This window comes from Heloderma suspectum, chromosome 4 (assembly GCF_057233095.1).
Source record: "Heloderma suspectum isolate Gila_16-S chromosome 4, 16-S_ref, whole genome shotgun sequence".
NCBI classification, from domain to species: domain Eukaryota; kingdom Metazoa; phylum Chordata; class Lepidosauria; order Squamata; family Helodermatidae; genus Heloderma; species Heloderma suspectum.
In genome coordinates this window covers 80514806-80536345 of record NC_139461.1, presented here as the reverse complement: position 1 = coordinate 80536345, position 21540 = coordinate 80514806, and the positions used below count along the sequence as shown (strand labels likewise).

Sequence of the window (21540 nt, the reverse complement as noted above, 5' to 3'; positions counted from 1 at the left end):
TAAATCAAGTATTGAACTTTGGAAGTTGAGCACAGAACTTTGAACACATTTGGGTAATGTTTCATTCAGGACTTTAATGCTATCCGAGTGCATCCAGATGGGCAGCTCCCAGTGCTGCCAATCAAAAGACATTGTGCAGATATTCCATTTTTCCCTCCTTAATGAATTTTCTGTTATAAGAAAAAAAATGGAAGCAATGGGAAATCACAAGGGTTACAAGTAGAAGATGACATCTGGACTCCCATAAAATTCTGTGAATGAGACATGGCAAAAGCCTAATTTGGAAACACCCTTAGTTGCAGCAGCATTATATTGACAGGCTGCTTGCAATCAATGGTTTATTTATGTACTGGTACTCTGTATTGTTTGACAAAAACAATTTAACACAAGCATGTTATGCAACGTTGGCTTTTGACTATGAAGGAGGGGCATTTTTCTCAACCATTTACCAATTTTCAAAAAACTTTGCAGGACATAAAAGCAATTATTATTCAAGAGCATGCAGTTCTGTCCTGGCATTTATTGCAAGGACAGAACTGGAGGGGTGGCTACGGTTGTTACATTTATGGTGCATTTCAAATGTTTCCATCTACCGAAAGACTTTTAATTCAGTTTAGTAGAAGAAAAGCCTTTCTGATCCAGCACGGCCCTGGGAAATTAAACTCCATGAACGCCTATGAGTGATCTACGCCACAATCCTAAGGCGTTTAGATGTAAGCAAGCTGTACTGAAGGAAACCACTCTCAGCAAAGTTAGCTGTGTGCAGGGCGGAGGAGCCAGACTCGGCGGGCGAGATTTGCTTCCTCAGTGTCCATTCCCCACTGTGTGCGTATAAGGACGAGCCGCTCGTGAAGACGAACGGCAGCACGCTGCACATTAAAAGTCTAATATCAGCACTGTTGATGTTCAGTGAATTTGCCAAAGGAGCCCTTCAGGGTCCTTGTTCCAGCGCAGGGCTTTCCCCGCGCAAGCCGCTCTTCCTTTCCGAGCTCTGCTTCTCCACACCAGCGCCAGCTGCCCTCCCTTCTTAACAGTACAACCCCTGTCCATGCCCGCTCAGAAGCAAGCCCCGCTGAGTTCAAAGGGTAAGTCCCCGAAGCCCAGGGATCCCCCTCCGAGCAGGGGGCGGTCAGGGCCCCGCGGCTCCCAGCGAAGAGGTCGCGCAGGGCGGAGCGAGGGGGCGCTCCTGGTCGCTTGCGGGCTGGTGTAGCAGCAGCCGCCGCGCCGTGAGAGCCGGAGTTTCTCCTCAGCAACAGCTGCTGCTGCCTCCTTCCCGCTGCTTCCCCTCGGGTCTCCGGCGGCCGCCATGTTAGGTCGGGGCGGTGAACTCGGGCTCCGCTGAGGGGGGCCCGCCGCCGCCGCGTCCTCCGCCTCCTGGCGCGTGTGCAAGAGCGAGCGCCCCTGCTCCCGGCTCCGCCCTCTCCCTCGGCCTGGGCTTGTGAGCGAGCCTGTGGAGGCGGCGGCGCTCGCTCTTCGCCCGGGCGATCCTGACGGGGCAGCCGCGGCGGGGCTGAACGCGCCGGCAGCCCCTGAGCGGGGGAGTCGCGACGCGGGCTCCGCCGCGCGCCCACGCCGCCGCCGCCGCCGCCGCCCTCCTCCCAGGCGGCGCGACTCGCCGCCGGGCGGCCCCTCCCGCCCTGAGACGGAAGCGAGCGCGCCCTCACGCCCGCCGCCCGGCAGGAGGAGGCGGAAGAGCCGCGGAGGGCGCGGCGGCTCGGCGCTTTCCCCCGGAGCGGCCCTCGCAAAGCCGGTGAGAGGCCCGAGCGCCCCCCCGCGCCTTCCCCCTTCCACGCGGCGGCGGTGGCGCCTGGCGAGCGCTAGGCCCCGCTTGCCCCCCTCGCGGTCCTTCCCCCCGTCGGGGCGCGGGTGGCGCCTTGCTCGGCTTCTTGTCGTCGTAGCGGGCGTGGGTGGCTTGGCACAGTGGGGTGTGGGGTCTCCCCCCCGCACTCTTTCCTCTCCACCCCCTGGAAGTTTTACAATGGCTCCCTGCTCCCTTCCACCCCGTAGAGGCGGTGGGTGGGGGGTTTGAGGCGAGATGGTGTGCGTGTACCAGGCACCCGCACTGTGGGAAAACTTCGAAGGGTTTCTTTCAGCGTTTCATGCTCAGAAAGCAGTTTCGGGAGTGGCTGGATGTCATTCTCTCCCCTTCCCAGTCACACGCAGAGGGGGCAGCCTGGCAGGGGATCCGTTTTCTGCTGGTTTGCTTCTTAAAGCCTGGTGACAACTGCTCTGCAGAGGAGGGGTCCACTGTGCCCACCCTTGGTTTGATTGACTACACCAACACGATTGATCGTCAGACTTTTTATTTGTTTGTTTTGAGAAAGGGGAGCTTAGGAAATAAGAGAGGAAACTATGTGATTCAAGTATCCAGTTCACTTTTGCTTCCCCCCCCCCCCGCCGCCGCCGCCGCCGCCGCCGCCTTCTTTCAGATTTTTCAGCCTTTTAACTCTGAATATGCCCATGATGAGTTTATAAAGGCATATGAGGGGATTTCTCTTTGTAATCCCCTCAAGTGTATTTTCTCTTCTAAGTAAGTATGTAAGTCAAGGTAGTTTGTTCTCTTTGGTAGTTTGTTCTCTTTAGTGTTAACTCGATTTATATAATGTAGCAGAATTCATAGTTTTAAATATACCTTGTATTGGCAACAGTAATTGTGACAGTAGTGTTATAGGTGAAAGTTTTAAAATACACATAAATTAGGAAACCAAAAGTTGGTTGCCAATCTGTACTTTGGTCCCAGTATATTTGTAGATTATTTGTCAATGAATAGACCAGTTTCTCTAAGAATCAATAAGATTTTCTTACAAAACAAAATACAGTTGTGGCTTCATTCAAGTGTTTTGAGCTTTTATTCTCTCATTATTGAGAGGAGGATAGGGAGTAACTTCTGTAAGGGTGCAGTCCTGTCCATGTTGAGAGAGAGAAAAGTCCTACAACTCCAGCATTCCCCAGCCAGAGTTGTAGAACTTTTTTCTGTCTAAATATGCATAGGATTGTACTCTTAGAAAGTGAAGTTCATGTTGTCTGGTAATATTTGGATGTTAAGGAAAAGAGCAAACATGCAACACATTTTACTCTGAAGTTTGTTCCATTGTGTCCACTGGAACTTACTAGTAAGTATGCCCAGTTCAGTTGATATACCTATATACTCATAAGTGACATTATTTTGAAACTGTAATTCCTGCTTGCTTGAATTTACATTCAAAACAATTTGTCAAATTTTATATTCTCTAAATGAGACATTGCCCTCTTGGAAAAAACATGTACCTTCACTTAACTCTATGCATGGTGCATGCTTTGATTTTAAATTTATGGGCATTGGTCTTGCACTCTTCACAGTAAATATGATATTTATATTCAGTATAATAAATTCTCTAGTTTTATTGTAGTTTTTCAGATTGTCATGTTCAGCTTTCTGTAGTTTATGTATTTTATTTTTTATTTTTATTCTTATTTGTTCATCATCTTGAACACTCATTGAGTGGAGAGGTGAGCCAGAAGTATACTGAATAAACATTTACTGTGAAATCACCCATTACATTTTGTGAGACAACTATATCATATACTATACTGCAGATTTATGAAAAGTCAGATACTTTAATTATTTGTTCTTAGTACTTTGAGATATATTGAATAAAGCAGCATTATCAGATAAAAAATATTACATTCAAATATTAAATGAGGTAATAACTAAAACAGTCTGAAAATACTGCAGCATATGAACGTCATATTTTAAATTTTATTTTTAAAACTAGTGGAGAACTATATGATATGGAACTTGATATGGTTCTAAAATAGTGTTAAAGGAAGAGAGTCCTTCATGGAATAATAAAATCAGTGCTTGTGGGGGCCCAGTTCTGTAGTGAAGATGTCTGCCTCTTAGAGGCATGGTGGTAGCTCCATTGTAGAGCTCACAGTTTGCATGCAGAAGGTATTTACAAGTAGAGCTGGGGAAGTTTCCTGGAGATGCTGCTGCCTGTCTAGATAGTGCTGAGCTAGATGGACCAGTTGTGTGAAACAGTATCAGATGTCTCCATATGCAACATGGGTTTGTTTGTTTTTTTAATGATTAAGGGTGCAATCCTATGCATGTTTAGACAGAAAAAAGTCCCACAAGTCCCAGCATGCCGCCAGCCAGCCTGCCTAAACATGCATAGGATTTTTCTGCCTAAATATGCATAGGATTGCACCCTAAATGTGCGTATAGGTCACATATTTCTAAAGCAAGAAAGATTCTTTCTTTGTTTTAGATAATGAATACATGTCATAGCCAGCATCTCCTTAGAAGAGGTATTCCCTCTTCTGTGAGACAAATGATGCACTTCTTTTAAGATGGTACTTGCCATACAGGGTTTTTTTAGTAAGTATTTCTATTAAACATATCTATAGATCTGCTGCCTGATTAATCAGGGGCATATTTTGGTTGATTAAGAGTTTTGACCAGGGCCAGGAGAACCCCAAACTGTGAGCTTGATCCTTCAAGAGAAGTGCTACCCCATCCAGAACAAGTTGTACCTCCATCTAGATCAGCAGAATTCCCCACCAACAGCACTTACATCTTGTCTAGGATTAGTTTCAACTTGCTTGCCTTCATCCAGCCCAGTACAGTCTCCAGACAAAGACCTGGTTCACACGTAACAGCAAGCCACCATGGGTTAATTTCCCCACAGGGCTTGTTTTGCATTTTGAAAATGCAAGCTGTAGCAGGGAGTCGCCACAACTTGTTACATGAGAACCTGGCCAGGGTGGGTTTTTGGGGTGGTTAACAGACCATCCAAATCCCATGGTCTGTTTAGAGTTGTGGATGGTTTGTTAACCACCCCAACAACCCTCCCTGATCAGGTGTGCATGCAACAACAAGCCGTGGTGTGCCCCTGCCATGGCTTGCATTTTCAGAATGGCAGCTGGAGCTACGACAGCAAGCCTCATTGGGAAATTAACCCACAGTGGCTTGTTGTTACGTGTAAACCAGCCCAGAGATTCCACTTCCTGCCTGGGATTAGTTGGTGGAAATGTGAGGTACAATTGGGTATCATAAGTACTGGTTATTTGTTTGACATTTCAGCCCCAACCTCTGGAAGATCTTTAAGGTTTCATGTAGGCATTAAAAGGCATAGTTTAATAAAATAAGCAAATATGCTTTTCAACGGATGTTGGATTTGGAATTTCTGAAAGACTTTTGAATGCATGTGAGAAATCTTAAACAAGTCAGATGTGAAATAATTGCTCTAATGCAAATATGCAACTTGTCACTAAAACTGACTTCATTACTGGAGGTTTTGAAGGTAGTGAACTTAGCGGTCCTTATATAGAGTGGTAACTGATTACAGAACAGGCAGCAGAGAGCAGGACTAAACATAAAGTTCACGCAGTGGATGGAAATAAGCAGTGGGGCTGGGCTGAAATGGACACACCAACTTTGTCACCCTGTTTTAAGGGGGCTCTGTGAATGGGCAAAGTGCTCACCATGCTTAACAATGGTAACCATACTCTTCCCTGCTGTGACTTGGTACCACTTTCTCTCTTTTTTGCCTGAGTGAGGCAAAGAAGCATTACATTCATTCTAATTTGAGTGATGTCACATAACCAGTCAGAGTTGGCTATGTAAGTCTCAAATCCACATGATCACAGTATTTCCTGACTTCACTCTGGTATCATGGCAAAAGAAAACAAAGGAAGGAAGAATGGCACTCAGCAACGTTGGGGAATGTGACTGTTACCAAGTCCATAAAACAAGCAGTGAAGGAGAGTTAGGAAAGGGTGACATCATGAATTATATGCCCCACAAACCCTGTTTGAACTGCACAAGTTTGCTGGAGAACGGCTGGCAACCCTAGTAAGCAAGGGATCCACAAGAATCTGTATTTGACCTGGAGCAGTGAAGTAGCCAAGTTTACAGGTGACACTAAATTACTTAGGATGGTAAAAATCCAAGCACACTGCAAAGAGTTCCAAAAAGATCTCTCCAACGTAGGTGTATGAGCAAAGAAATGGTAAATGAGGTTCAATTAAAGTAAGTATGAAATGATGCACATTGAGATAAACAATCCTAACCATGTATATCTGAACTGGCAATGACTGGCCAGGAAACAGATCTTGGAGTTGATAGCTCAGTGGAAATGTAAACCTCAGTATGTGGCAGTGGTGAAAAAAAGAAATGATGGGGGAAGGGATTGAAAATAAAATGGCCAGTATCACACTTGTTGTTGTTGTTGTTGTTCAGTCGTTCAGTCGTGTCCGACTCTTCGTGACCCCATGGACCATAGCACGCCAGGCCTTCCTGTCCTGCGCTCTCTCCCGGAGCGTGCTCAAATTCATATTCATTGCATCCGTGATGCTATCTAGCCATCTCATCCTCTGCCGTCCCCTTCTCCTTTTGCCTTCAGTCTTTCCCAGCATCAGGGTCTTTTCCAGGGAGTTTTCTCTTCGCATTAGGTGGCCAAAATATTGGAGCTTCAGCTTCATTATCTGTCCTTCCAATGAGCAGTCAGGGTTGATTTCCTTTAGGATGGACTGATTTGACCTCCTTGCAGTCCAGGGGACTCGTAAGAGTCTTCTCCAGCACCACAGTTCGAAAGCATCAATTCTTTGGCACTCAGCCTTCCTTATAGTCCAGCTCTCACAGCCATACATTACTACTGGGAAAACCATAGCTTTGATTAGACGGACCTTTGTCGGCAAGGTGATGTCTCTGCTTCTTACTATGCTGTCTAGGTTTGCCATAGCTTTCCTCCCAAGGAGCAAGCGTCTTTTAATTTCATGGCTACAGTCACCGTCTGCGGTGATCTTGGAGCCTAAGAAAGTAAAATCTGTCACTGCTTCCATTTCTTCCCCTTCTATATGCCAGGAAGTGATAGGGCCAGATGACATGATCTTAGTTTTTTGAATGTTGAGTTTCAAACCAGCTTTTGCACTCTCCTCTTTCACCCTCAACAAGAGGCTCTTGAGATCCTCTTCGCTTTCTGCCATTAGGGTGATATCGTCTGCATATCGGAGGTTGTTGATAATTCTCCCAGCAATCTTAATTCCGACCTCTGATTCATCCAACCCGGCATTTCTCATGATGTACTCTGCATATCAGTTAAATAAGCAGGGTGACAATATGCAGCCTTGTCGTACTCCTTTCCCAATTTTGAACCAATCGGTTGTTCCATCTCTGGTTCTTACTGTTGCTTCTTGACCCTCGTACAGGTTTCTCAGGAGACAGGTAAGGTGGTCTGGTACTCCCATCACTTGAAGAATTTGCCACAGTTTGTTGTGATCCACACAATCAAAGGCTTTAGCGTAGTCAATGAAGCAGAAATAGACATTTTTCTGGAATTCTCTTGCTTTCTCCATGATGCAGCGAATGTTGGCGATTTGATCTCTAGTTCCTCTGCCTCTTCGAAACCCAGCTTGTACTTCCGGTAGTTCTCGGTTCGCATACTGCTGAAGCCTAGCTTGTAGGATTTTGAGCATCACCTTGCTGGCATGTGAAATGAGCGCAATTGTGCGGTAGTTTGAACACTCTTTGGCATTGCCCTTCTTTGGAATTGGAATGTAAACTGACCTTTTCCAGTCTTGTGGCCACTGTTGAGTGTTCCAGATTTGTTGGCATATTGAATGCAGCACTTGAACAGCATCATCTTTTAGGATTTTAAATAGCTCGGCTGGAATACTGTCATCTCCTCTAGCTTTGTTGTTACTAATGCTTCCTGAGGCCCACTTGACTTCACTCTCTAGGATGTCCGGCTCAAGTTCAGTGACCGCACTATCATGGCTATCAGGGACATTCAGATCTTTCCTGTATACTTCTTCTGTGTATTCTTGCCACCTCTTCTTAATCTCATCTGCTTCTGTTAGGTCCCTGCCTTCTTTGTCCTTTATCATGCCCGTCTTTGCACAAAACATTCCCTTGAGATCTCCAATTTTCTTGAAGAGATCTCTAGTCTTTCCCATTCTGTTGTTTTCCTCGATTTCTTTGCATTGTTCATTTAAGAAGGCCTTCTTGTCTCTCCTTGCTATTCTCTGGAACTCTGCATTCAGTTGGGTATATCTTCCCCTTTCTCCTTTGCTTTTCGCTTCCCTTCTTTCGTGAGCTACTTGTAAAGCCTCATCAGACACCGACTTGGCTTTCTTGCATTTCTTTTTCTTTGGGATGGATTTCGTTGCTGCCTCCTGAACAATGTTACGGACCTCCGTCCATAGTTCCTCAGGCACTCTGTCTATCAGGTCTAATCCCTGAAATCTATTCCTCACCTCCACTGTATATTCATCAGGGATATGATTTAGGTCATACCTGAAAGGTTTAGTGGTTTTCCCTACGTTCTTCAATTTAAGCCGAAATTTTGCAAGAAGCAGCTCATGATCTGAACCACAGTCAGCTCCAGGTCTTGTTTTTACTGACTGTATGGAGCTTTTCCATCTTTGGCTGCAAAGGACATAATCGATCTGATTTCGATATTGACCATCTGGTGACGTCCATGTGTAGAGTCGCCTCTTGTGCTGTTGGAAAAGAGTGTTTGCTATGATCAGCGTGTTCTCTTGGCAAACTCTATTAGCTTTTGTCCTGCTTCATTTTGTACACCAAGGCCATGCCTGCCTGTTATCCCGGTGATTTCTTGACTTCCTACTTTAGCATTCCAATCCCCTATGATGAAGAGGACATCTTTTTTTGGTGTTAGTTCTAGAAGGTGTTGTAGGTCTTCATAGAACCGATCAACCTCAGCTTCTTCGGCCTCAGTGGTTGGGGCATAGACTTGAATTCCTGTGATGTTGAATGGTTTGCCTTGGATTCGTACTGAGATCATTCTATCATTTTTATGATTGTACCCCAGTACTGCTTTTCCCACGCTTTTATTGACTATGAGTGCTACTCCATTTCTTCTAAGGGATTCTTGCCCACAATAGTAGATATGATGGTCACCTGAATTAAATTCGCCCATGCCTGTCCATTTTAGTTCGCTGATTCCCAAGATGTCGATGTTCAATCTTGCCATCTCATGTTTGACCACCTCCAGCTTACCTTGATTCATTGATCTGACATTCCAGGTTCCTAAACAATATTGTTCTTTACAGCATCGGATTTTCTTTTCACCGCCAGACACATCCACAGCTGAGTGTCCTTTCGGCTTTGGCCCAGCCGCTTCACTCTTTCTGGCGCTACTTGGAAATACCCTCTGCTCTTCCCCAGTAGCATATTGGACACCTTCCGACCTGAGGGGCTCATCTTCCGGCGTCATCTCTTTTAGCCTTGTGATACGTTCCATGGGGTTTTCTTGGCAAGAATACTAGAGTGGGTTGCCATTTCCTTCTCCAGTGGACCACATTTTGTCAGAACTCTCTGCCATGACCTGTCCGTCTTGGGTGGCCCTGCACGGCATAGCTTATGGCTTCACTGAGTTACGCAAGCCCCTTCGCCACAACAAGGCAGTGATCCATGAAGGGGAGTATCACACTGCACTTACATAAATCTGTAATGTGGCTGCATTTGGAATACTGTATACTGTTCTGGCTGCCCCATGTCAAAAATTATATTGTAGAGCTGGCATAGATATATAAAAGGGCAACCGAAATTATCAAAGTATTTCTAACACCTTCCATATGGGGAAAGGTTTAGGTATTTGGGGCATTTCATGTAAAGATGACGGGGAGTGGGTATATAATAAAATTATGTATAGTGTAAAGGATGCAGATAGAAATAATTTTTTTCCTGTTGTCATGACACTAGAAATTTATCAGCAACAGATAAATTCTGGACAGACAAAAGGAAGTATGTCTTCACACAATGCATAATTAATTTAAGGAATTTGTTGCCTTGAGGTATGGTAGTGATTACTGGCATAGATAGCTTTAAAAACAGACTTCATCAGTTCATTGAAGGTAGGCTTGTTAATTAGCCATGATAGATAAATGGTAACTCCAGCTTCATAGGCTGTATCTACTACTAGTGGGTAAACAATGGGGAAATATGTTTTCCAATTATTGTTTCCAATGGCCTATTTCTGGTCTTCCTGGAAGCATTTGGGTGCCACTATGGACAGCAAGGTGAACCTTTTGTTTCATCTACCAGGGCTTCTCTTGTGTTCTTATGTTTAGGGTTCCTGATGAGTGCCAATTCAGAGCAAGGTAACAGTGTTTTGCTGAAAGATCTGAGATATTGTAATTTTTTAAAAAGATCAAGATACAATACATAAATACTGATTTCACAATACTAAATTGAGTGTGAATTGAGTGGATGGCTGAATTCTCATTGTAATTTGAGATCTGAAAAATATTCGTTTATTTCGACTTAAATAATTTAGGTTTAGATTTCTTGTTTCCCATAGGCTATTTCATTATTAAGTTTTGATGTATTAATCTAATCTAAAAATCCATCTAAATTTATTTGTAGGCAGCCTTTAAGGGGGAACCCTCCCATTAATATAAACTTGTTATGTTGAGATCAGGCAAACTGTAGGAGGAAATATGCTCTCCTCATTCTATCAGTATGTTTCCAGTTGGCAAAAGTACACATACCTGTTTTATGACTTATGTTATTTTATATAGATAAAAGAACAACATGGAAAAATACATTTAAAGACTACAGTCTTATACACACTTTCATGAGAGTAGGTCCCATTAAACTCTATAGGACTTGTTTCTGAGTAGACATGCATAGAATTGCACTGTAAGTACTCATTCCTGTTTCTTGTATAACCTTTTAGGTTTTAAAACATTTCAAAAAGCTTTTTACAGACTATTTTAACTGTGTTTACTTGTAAACAAGCCCAAATTGTCTTCCTAATAAGTATGCTTAGAATTGCAGCCTGAGGTCACTGCTTAGAAACCATTGGCACAACACAAGAGTTTTAGTACAGATTTATAAGAAAGCGGTTATGGATTGAAACAGCCTTATACTATTGACTGATTGATTGATTATTGGGCAGTATAGAAATGTAATCAAATCTCTCTAGGCAGTTCACAGAACTGAAAACCACAAAATACACTATCAAATATAAAAACTTAAAACTACAGTATAAAAGTACAACCAGCAAATTTGAAGATTTAAAATACAGTAGCAGAGTTAAAACAACAGAGCTAAAAGACTGAACGTGAAAAGACTAAAATACTACCTAAACACATTTACTTCAGTGAAATGTCTGATAGAATACCAATCATATAAAAACGTTAAACATCAGATCTCCATACCCATATCCTCTTAACATCCACCTCAAATTCACAGGTCATTTACCTGTTACATTATTGCATAGTCTTATTTAAAAATCTAGCTCTAGGGGCCCTTTTTTTAATTTGCGGAACACATTTATTTATTTATTTATAACATTTGTATCTCGCCCTATATCATTTTGATCTCAGGGCAGTGGACAGATAAAATCGATTTAAATAATATAAAACATAAATAATTTAAACAGCTAAAAACATATTAAACCATTAAACAAGCTAATACCAATTAAAATCTAAAACAATAAAACAGTTAAAACAGTGTGCTAACGAAACATTTAGCTGACAGAAGTGCTTCCAGCTTACCATAATTCTTTGCTAATATCTTGTTGTCTTGGATTCTACCTACTACTCATTGTCTCTGAGAATACAGATAATATGATACTGGTACTTACGTTTCTGAAGACGTAGTGGCAACCAGTTATTTGCCACTGGTTATTTTCCATTGTATCCCATTTTCAAACAACCATGCTTAAAACAGTCAGTCACTTAAATGATCAAAAAACAACTAATTCTATTCTCAATATGAAGGAAGGGTTATCCCTAATTTAATCCTTTCTTAAATAAATGGTCACCCCTTAAATTTGCCTTGGAGAATGCTTTTCTGTCTTTCCCTTCTTGAGTTTAGTGGTGGGGTTGCCACCATCTTGTCTGCAGGTGACTTCTGTAATGTTTATTTATGTTTATTTAATAGATTTATATACCACTGTCCATATTTAATAATATCACCAAGCGGATTACAAGAACATTTTAAAAACATTAAAAACACGTTATGATATGCATTAAAATACAATTAAAATGCATAATAATTGCTAAAACATAAATAAAAACATGAAAACCACTACAACACAATTACAAACAGACTGGGCAGCACACTCACTCAGGGAAGGCCTGGGTAAAGAAATGGGCCTTTAGTTGGCACTTAAAGCATGCTACATGGGTTTGAAACTCAACATTAAAAAAACTAAGATCATGTCATCTGGCCCTATCACTTCCTGGCATATAGAAGGGGAAGAAATACAAGCAGTGACAGATTTTACTTTCTTGGGCTCCAAGATCACCGCAGACGGTGACTGTAGCCATGAAATTAAAAGACGCTTGCTCCTTGGGAGGAAAGCTATGGCAAACCTAGACAGCATAGTAAGAAGCAGAGACATCACCTTGCCGACAAAGGTCCGTCTAATCAAAGCTATGGTTTTCCCAGTAGTAATGTATGGCTGTGAGAGCTGGACTATAAGGAAGACTGAGCACCGAAGAATTGATGCTTTCGAACTGTGGTGCTGGAGAAGACTCTTACGAGTCCCCTGGACTGCAAGGAGGTCAAATCAGTCCATCCTAAAGGAAATCAACCCTGACTGCTCATTGGAAGGACAGATACTGAAGCTGAAGCTGAAATATTTTGGCCACCTAATGCGAAGAGAAAACTCCCTGGAAAAGACCCTGATGCTGGGAAAGACTGAAGGCAAAAGGAGAAGGGGACGGCAGAGGATGAGATGGCTAGATAGCATCACGGATGCAATGAATATGAACTTGAGCACGCTCCGGGAGAGAACGCAGGACAGGAAGGCCTGGCGTGCTATGGTCCATGGGGTCACGAAGAGTCGGACACGACTGAACAACAACAACAGTGGGTCCCTCCCAAATACCAGTGGGCAGATCATTCCATAAATTGGACGCCAACATGGAGAAGGCCTCTGGTGTTAAGGAGGTATTCTGCAGATATGCCTTCTCCTGCATCAGCACATCCCACTTTCAGTCTGCTTTTCCACTTCTGCTTATTACAGCAAGAATCAGAGTTGGAAGGGGTCATTTATGCCATTGCGTTTATACACACACACACACACACCCCGCTCAGTGCAGGAATCCAGTTTAAACCATCCCTGAAAGATAGCTGTCAAGTCTTTGCTTGAATATATCCAGTGGCAGAGAGCCCACTACATCCCTAAGTAGCTGATTCCATTGTGTTACTGCTCTTAGCATTAGGAAGTTTTTCTGATGTTCAGCTGAAATTTGCCTATCTTTAACTTAGCCCCATTTTTTGTGTCCAACAGTCTTTAATGATAGAGAACAGGTTGTGGCCCTCGTCTGTTTTTTCAACCCTTTAGGTACTTGAAAATGCTATCGTATCCCCTGCCAGTCTTCTTAAAGCTAAAGTTACCAAGTCCCTTCCATCTTTCCTCATAGGACTTAGTTTCTAGTCCCCTGATCATCTTTGTTGCCTTTCTCAGAACTCTTTCCAATTTATCTGGATCATTCTTAAAGTGTGGTGCCCAGTGGGTGGGAATCAGTAGGAAGACAAAATGGGCTTACTCATCTCCATGTTGTGTGAAGATTGACTGAATGAATCTTGTTTTCAATTACCCGGGATAATAGCAGTTGTGCTATGCGAGTGATATCGTCAGAGGGGTATTGATTGGCTTTATAACAAGCTTTTATCTAATGTAAACAACTCCACAATTATTATTACAGAATCTACTGCATTGTTTATCATTTGTATACTGGGAGAAATTCAAACTAGTTAAATATTAAATGCTTATCTGTTACTTGTCAGAGAACTTTCCCCTTTGTGGTATAAAAAGGATCATTGAGACGGTGGAGGGAGGGGGAGTTGGGCTCAAAGGAAACCATCTCTCTCCAGTGATCTTGTAAATTGTGAAGGGGCATTCCCTGCTGCATTTAAAAGATACTTTGCAGAGGGGGCGAGGATTGGCCTCAGAGTGTATGTGGTGGTGGGGTTCTCCGAACGTGTTCCCTTCCCTTAGTCTCTTTTCTGCCTAAGTCCCAGCTCAAGTAAGTGAAGGCTCACACATGTACACTGCTCTCTGCAGCCAATATCTGAAGATAACATGAGGATATCTTCTGGGCCTAGATGGCTTGGGCAAGGGAGGTGGGGTTCAAAGGAGTAGGAAGTTCTGTCATACCTAGAGAATCCCTCTGTTGATTGGGATGAGGCTTAACCTTCCCTTCTCTCCCCCTTTTGGAGCCCAGCATATCCATATGTCAGACATCCCCTTCTCCAAAATATAAAATTATAATGGTTTCTCAAGTAGATTTGGTTGGCTATATTTCTTAATGCAGATTAAAATTTGATTCTGTATGTCTGTTAAGGAACTTTTTTAAAAATTGTGTGGGAACAATAAAATAATATCGACATCCCTTCCACAAGAATCACTTTAGGAAAATTACTTTGGTCTGGCCACAGAAGAAGCATATTCCTAACCTCATTCCTTACCTCTAACATTCAGGTTTGCCATAAACTGCCACACAATACAGACTCATCAGATCAAAGCTCTTTTCATTGTAGTGATACTTAGTGTTATGCGTTATTCTTGTGGAAATGGAGAAGTTACAATAACCACAAAGCCTCAGAGTAGTATCTGATTTTCTGTTCTTGTTTCTGTAGTATGTGACAAAGGAAATTAGATAACATTGTTCTTCCTGGCAGGGCTTTGTTTCTGTTGCTCCCTAGAGATAAAAACATTTTGCTGGGATTTTGTTATGATGTTGCTGTATTATGTGCTTCTGCATGTTTTAGAAGCCACATCTATAGGCATTTTTTTCCTTTCAGTAGACTGTTAACAAATAAATAAGCACATTTTAACTTAAATGTGCTTATTTATGTGTTAACAGTATACTGAAAGAAAAAACCTTTTGCTAGACCTCTATTTTTGTTGAGCTGTTAGAAGATGGCTCTTGAAAACAAAACATCTTGTAGATAAAAATATATCTTCTGAATTGAAGAAGAAATTATTCCTTGTCACTCTTTCCAAAATTAAGAATTCCTAAACATCCTTTATCTGCCCAATGTACTGAAACAATAAGCTTATAGACTTACTGGACAATCCTATAATTCTGCCATGCTGGCAGCCCACTTAGGCTACCATAAAATTGGTCTATTTAATTGGGATCCTATACGCACACAATACAAAAGCTGAGATTAAAAAAACCCATAGCGCTAAGGCAGCAACTGTGACAGCCATGCACCCAGCATTGATGGCAACGTTGTCAAGCCTCATGCATTATATTGTGGCATGCTGATGACACCCATGACAATCCGAACTAAGTGAAGCCAGTAGTGGCAGGGAAACATCCCATGATGCCACCCACTATTGCACCACACATAACACAAAGCACAGTCTGCAAGACACAGACACACAGTAGGACTTTCCATTGCATGAGCCACTGTGGCACAAACAAGAAGCCAGCAGCTGTGAGCCTCCCTGAATCCTTGCACTCAGAGGTTCAAATCCTCTTATATCACACACATTCACAGACTGCACATAATCACCCTTTGACTGCACAACACAAAGAGATGGACGAACAGGCACTGTATCAAAGTACCCAAACAGCTCCCTTGGAAGAGGCTTACATAAAGAACTCACAGGAGCAATCCCCACTCACTTGCTATATAGAGCTTCGGGTTGGGAAATAGGAAATGTAAGTTCAAGCCCCATCAGGGGAGATCAGTTGTAGGATCAAGGCCTAACACATTTTTGCATGGCTGATGAGCAACAGTTGTGTCAGAGGCAAAAGAGGCAGCTAGCAGGACCCAAACTCACACCACAGAGGACCTCCCTATCCAGTCAGTCAAAGAAACAGACAGGTGATGGATCATAGTCCATTTATCATTCTCCCAGATGATCACCTAAAGACCTAGACATATACACCAGTACCACGTAAGTTAAATAAGGAGCCCTAGCCTGTGAAACAACAATGGTCTCACATGCAGAAGGTCCCAGGTTCAAGCCCAGGATGGCCACCAACCAAACAGGGCTGGGAAGGATCCACATTGGCATCCAGTTTGGGTGATGTGCCAGCCAATCAGTGGGAGTGCCACATGGGCCAATTATCTGGCTCCTGCAAAAGGTAGTATTTTGGCTCCCACCCCCAGCAGCCATGTGACTGCTTCCCCCACACACACACTGTCTTGTTTGGCCAGTTCTACTGGCTATTGGCCAGTGGGGCTTATTGTCCTCCCTCTCCCTGCCTATTGACTGCCTTATTCACCACAACAGTAGTGACAATTCTGCTTGTGAACTCTGAGAGAGAAACCTTCACCCTTGCTTTCACTGGAGTCTGAGTAGGCAGCAAGCAAAGGAATCACCGGTTTGTACAACCGTAGGTGAATTTCCCTGCAGGGTTCTCCTTGTGTTAGCAGTTTCCACTTTGAATATTTGGGGCATGGTCGGGGTATGCTGTAGCTTCTCATTATGTGTGGACCCAGCAAGGGTGGGTTGTTGGAGTGGTTGACAAGCCACCTGCAACCCTAAAACAGCCCATGGGTTCTGGGTGGTTTGTCACCCTCCCCAACAACACCCCTTCTTGGATTTGCACAGAACAAGAAGCCACAGTTGTGGGGGGTTGGATCACCAACCTGGCACCCATGGGCATGACAACTCACTGTGGCTAGTAAGCCACAGTGGGCTGCAGTGATTGTGCGAACCAGGTAATTGACTCTGAGGCCTGGTAGCTAGGGATGTACGGATTGTGTAAAATCCACTCTGTGTTTCATGGATTGTCAGGTGCCTTTTGTTCCGTTGTCTGCTCACAGACGGATGTGAATTTTTTTTTTCACCATGCAGAAAAATACATAAATAATTATGTAAGTATTTACGTAAATATTTACATAATGAATCCGATGTTCTAAAGATCAACAGACCATAGGAACCTGGAATGTAAGATCTATGAGCCAGGGCAAATTGGATGTGGTTACTCGGGAGATGTCAAGATTAAATATAGACATTTTGGATGTCAGTGAACTGAAATGGACTGGAATGGGCCACTTCGCATCAGATGACCACCAGATCTACTACTGTGGACAAGAGGACCACAGAAGAAATGGAGTAGCCTTCATAATTAATAATAAAGTGGCTAAAGCAGTGCTTGGATACAATCCAAAAAACGATAGAATGATCTCAGTTTGAATTCAGGGTAAGCCATTTAACATCACAGTGATCCAAATATACGCCCCAACCACAGATGCTGAAGAAGCAGAAGTAAATCAGTTGTATAAGGACCTGCAGCACCTACTGGATAATACACCAAAAAGAGATGTTATTTTCATTACAGGAGACTGAAATGCTAAGGTGGATAGTCAGATGACACCTGGAATTACAGGCAAGCATGGTCTGGGAGAACAAAATGAAGTGGGACATAGGCTGATAGAATTTTGTCAAGGTAACTCACTGTGCATAACAAACACTCTCTTCCAACAACCTAAGAGACGACTTTATACATGGACTTCACCAGATGGTCGACACCGAAATCAGATTGACTACATCCTTTGTAGCCAAAGGTGGCGGACATCTATGCTGTCAGTAAAAACAAGACCTGGAGCTGATTGTAGTTCAGATCACGAACTTCTTATTGCACAATTTAGAATCAGACTAAAGAGAATAGGGAAGACCCACAGATCAGTTAGATATGAGCTCACTAATATTCCTAATGAATATGCAGTGGAGGTGAAGAATCGATTTAAGGGACTAGATTTAGTAGATAGGGTCCTGGAAGAACTATGGAAAGAAGTTCGCAACATTGTTCAGGAAGCGGCAACAAAAAAGTCCCAAAGAAAAAGAAAACCAAGAAGGCAAGATGGCTGTCTGCTGAGACACTGGAAGTAGTCCAAGAAAGAAGGAAAGCAAAAGGCAACAATGATAGGGGGAGATATGCCCAATTAAATGCAAAATTCCAGAGGTTAGCCAGAAGACATAAGGAATTATTTTTAAACAAGCAACGTGCAGAAGCGGAAGAAGAGAATAGAATAGGAAGGACAAGAGACCTCTTCCAGAAAATTAGAAATATTGAAGGTAAATTACAGGCAAAAATGGGTATGATCAAAAACAAAGATGGCAAGGACCTAACAGAAACAGAAGAGATCAAGAAAAGGTGGCAAGAATATACAGAAGATCTGTATAGGAAGGATAATAATATAGGGGATAGATTTGACGGTGTGGTCAGTGAGCTAGAGCCAGACATCCTGAAGAGGGAGGTTGAATGGGCCTTAAGAAGCATTGCTGATAACAAGGCAGCAGGAGATGACGGTATCCCAGCTGAACTGGTTAAAATCTTGCAAGATGATGCTGTCAAGGTGATGCATGCCGTATGCCAGCAAATTTGGAAAACACAAGAATGGCCATCAGATTGGAAAAAATCAACTTATATCTCCGTACCAAAAAAAGGGAAACACTAAAGAATGTTCAAACTATTGAACAGTGGCACTTATTTCACATGCCAGTAAGGTAATGCTCAAGATCTTGCAAGGTAGACTCCAGCAATTCATGGAACGAGAATTGCCAGATGTACAAGCTGGCAGAGGAACTAGAGACCAGCTGCCAATATCCGCTGGATAATGGAGAAAGCCAGGTAGTTTCAGAAAAACATTATTTGTTTTATTGACTACTCTAAAGCCTTTGACTGTGTGGATCATAACAAATTGTGGCAAGTTCTTGGTGGTATGGGGATACCAAATCATCTTGTCTGCTTCCTGAGGAATCTGTATAATGACCAAGTAGAAATGGTAAGAACAGACCACGGAACTACGGACTGGTTTAAGATTGGGAAAGGAGTACGGCAGGGTTGTATACTCTCACCCTACCTATTCAACCTGTACACAGAACACATCATGCAACATGTTGGGCTTGATGAATCCAAGGCTGGAGTTAAAATCGCTGGGAGAAACATTAACCATCTCCTATATGCAGATGATACCTCTTTGATGGCTGAAAGCGAGGAGGAGCTGAGGAACCTCATGACGAAGGTGAAAGAAGAAAGTGCAAAAGCTGGGTTGCAGTTAAACCTCAAAAAAACCAAGATTATGGCAACCAGCTTGATTGATAACTGGCAAACAGAGGGAGAAAACATGGAAGCAGAGAGAGACTTCGTATTTCTAGGTGCAGAGATTACTGCAGACGCTGACTGCAGCCAAGAAATCAGAAGACATTTACTTCTTGGGAGGAGAGCAATGACAAATCTTGATAAAATACTTAAGAGCAGAGACATTATGCTAACAACAAAGGTCCAAATAGTTAAAGCAATGGTATTCCCCATAGTAACCTATGGCTGCGAGAGCTGGACCATAAGGAAGGCTGAGCGAAGGAAGATAGATGCTTTTGAACTGTGGTGCTGGAGGAAAATTCTTGAGAGTGCCTTGGACTGCAAGAAGATCAAACCAGTCCATACTCCAGGAAATGAAGCCAGACTGCTCACTTGAGGGAATGATCTTAAAGGCAAAACTGAAGTACTTTGGCCACATAATGAGAAGACAGGATACCCTGGAGAAGATGCTGATGCTAGGGAAAGTGGAAGGCAAAAGGAAGAGGGGCTGACCAAGGGCAAGGTGGATGGATGATATTCTGGAGGTGACGGACTTGACCCTGGGGGAGCTGGGGGTGGCGACAGCTGACAGGAAGCTCTGGCGTGGGCTGGTCCATGAAGTCACGAAGAGTCAGAAGCGACTGAACGAATAAACAACAAACAACATTTAGCGTATTGTCCCCCATTCCATTCAACGTTTCCTCAGCAGAAATGTGCATATTTTCCTACAAATATATATGCATAAATTTTGGGAAAGTAAAAAAATCATCCAAAAGTCAATGGACTCCGCATAGCCTGAGGGGGTCACTCCGCAGTGGATTCTGCAGGTTGGATTCTTAGAAATCCGAGCTCATTTTAGTCCATTTAGAATTTCTCCAGGATCCCTGCTGGTAGCAGGGTTTGTGGAAGGTTCTGTCGTCTTCACCTGGTGGAGAGCAAAGGCAGAGAGACAGAGAGCAATGAGCACCTAAATACGTGATCTCAGGAACTGGATGCACAGTGTGTGTTTGTGAGGCAGTGACTGAGAGTGGTTCTGCTAGGTGTCCTTCTCTCAGTGCCCTTCCCCTGTGAGGGAGAAACTGTCGTGATTAAGACAATATTAGCTCCTCCTTCTGTACGCAGCAAAACCCTGTGTGTACATGCTGTAACTATTTGTTTTGCTCCATGTGTTCAGGCTGTATTCCTGTAAGACAAGTGGAATCACGGGTGTTTGGCCAGTAGGTAGTAGAAATACTTGGAGTGGAGTACAGGCATTCACCAACAGAGGGCTTAGCTGCATGGGGGGGTTCATGTTTCTGCAGCTGTGTGGGAGACAATGCTATTAGTTGTCGAGGGAAGAAGGGGTGTTTCACCAATACAGTTTAGCCATCAAAAAGTTTTCTTACGTTGCTGGGTGGGAGGGAAAGATATGCTTTCCTCTTTCCTTGCTTACCTGTGGCATGCTTTGTCATTGCCCCCAAGTCATAGAAGTAGCGTGGGATTTACTAGTGAGTGCTTGTGTGTGGAGTTCTGAGGCAGGGTACCTCTAGGGTTTGTGGGAAGACAAGGGTTTTCTACATCTTCCTATACTAGTGTAAAGCCCATGTTGCCACATAGTCTGAGAATGATTGGATGAAAATATATTTGGCCATTTCCCTTGCAGGTGGAACAACTTTCAGGGGGCAGGCATTTCCTTCTTTCCCTCCCTCTTCCACCTTTCAAATTATGTCTTTATCAGCTTCCCTTAAATTATTATTGAGCACCCCAATAATACAACCTCTTCTCACTACATTAAAGTAACCGTCCCCCGGGCATAATAGATGGGGTCATCCAACCCACCTCCCTCCCTTACATTCACCCACATAATTAGCCTCTCTCTAAGGACAGATACTGAAGCTGAAGCTGAAATATTTTGGCTACCTAATGCGAAGAGAAAACTCCCTGGAAAAGAGCCTGATGCTGGGAAGGACTGAAGGCAAAAGGAGAAGGGGACGGCAGAGGATGAGATGGCTAGATAGCATCACCGATGCAATGAATATGAACTTGAGCACGCTCCGGGAGAGAGCGCAGGACAGGAAGGCCTGGCGTGCTATGGTCCATGGGGTCACGAAGAGTCGGACACGACTGAATGACTGAACAACAACAACAACTTCCTGTAAGAACCCCCTCCCATCGCATGAAAGCATAGACAGACCCACCCCTCCACTGTTGCAGGGGAACGGGGTGTTCCCCAAGCCCCCACCTAAGGAGTCCCACCTTCACCTGGGCCTGAAAAACAAACGGTGAGATGGCAGGGCTGGGGGAGAGGAGAAAAAATGCTGTCTTTCTTTTACCTGCCCTGAGCCAGAGCCATCCAATATGGCCCCAGTCTTGCACTCTGCCTACTCTGCTATGTTGCCTCACCCACTACCCTGCCACACACACATACATGGTAGCCCCTCCCTTCTCGCTCCCTGATTCATCCCATTCAAAACAATACAATCCTGGGAGGGGGGAGTGTGGCCGTTGCCCCTAGCAACCGCCCGAAGGCCTAGGGGCACCCCATGA

At 43.6% G+C, this 21540-nt stretch overlaps 1 protein-coding gene across 3 annotated transcripts in view; it reads left to right on the top strand.

Moving 5' to 3' along the window:
* The first annotated feature begins 1678 nt into the window (after positions 1-1678).
* The window catches only part of YES1 (YES proto-oncogene 1, Src family tyrosine kinase), a 64707-nt gene continuing 44845 nt past the window's right edge, over positions 1679-21540 (top strand). For all 3 annotated transcript variants that reach the window (XM_084849769.1, XM_084849768.1, XM_084849770.1), the window contains exon 1: positions 1679-1750. The gene's annotated coding sequence lies outside the window, so the exon portion shown is untranslated. The remainder of the gene's footprint in view (positions 1751-21540) is intronic.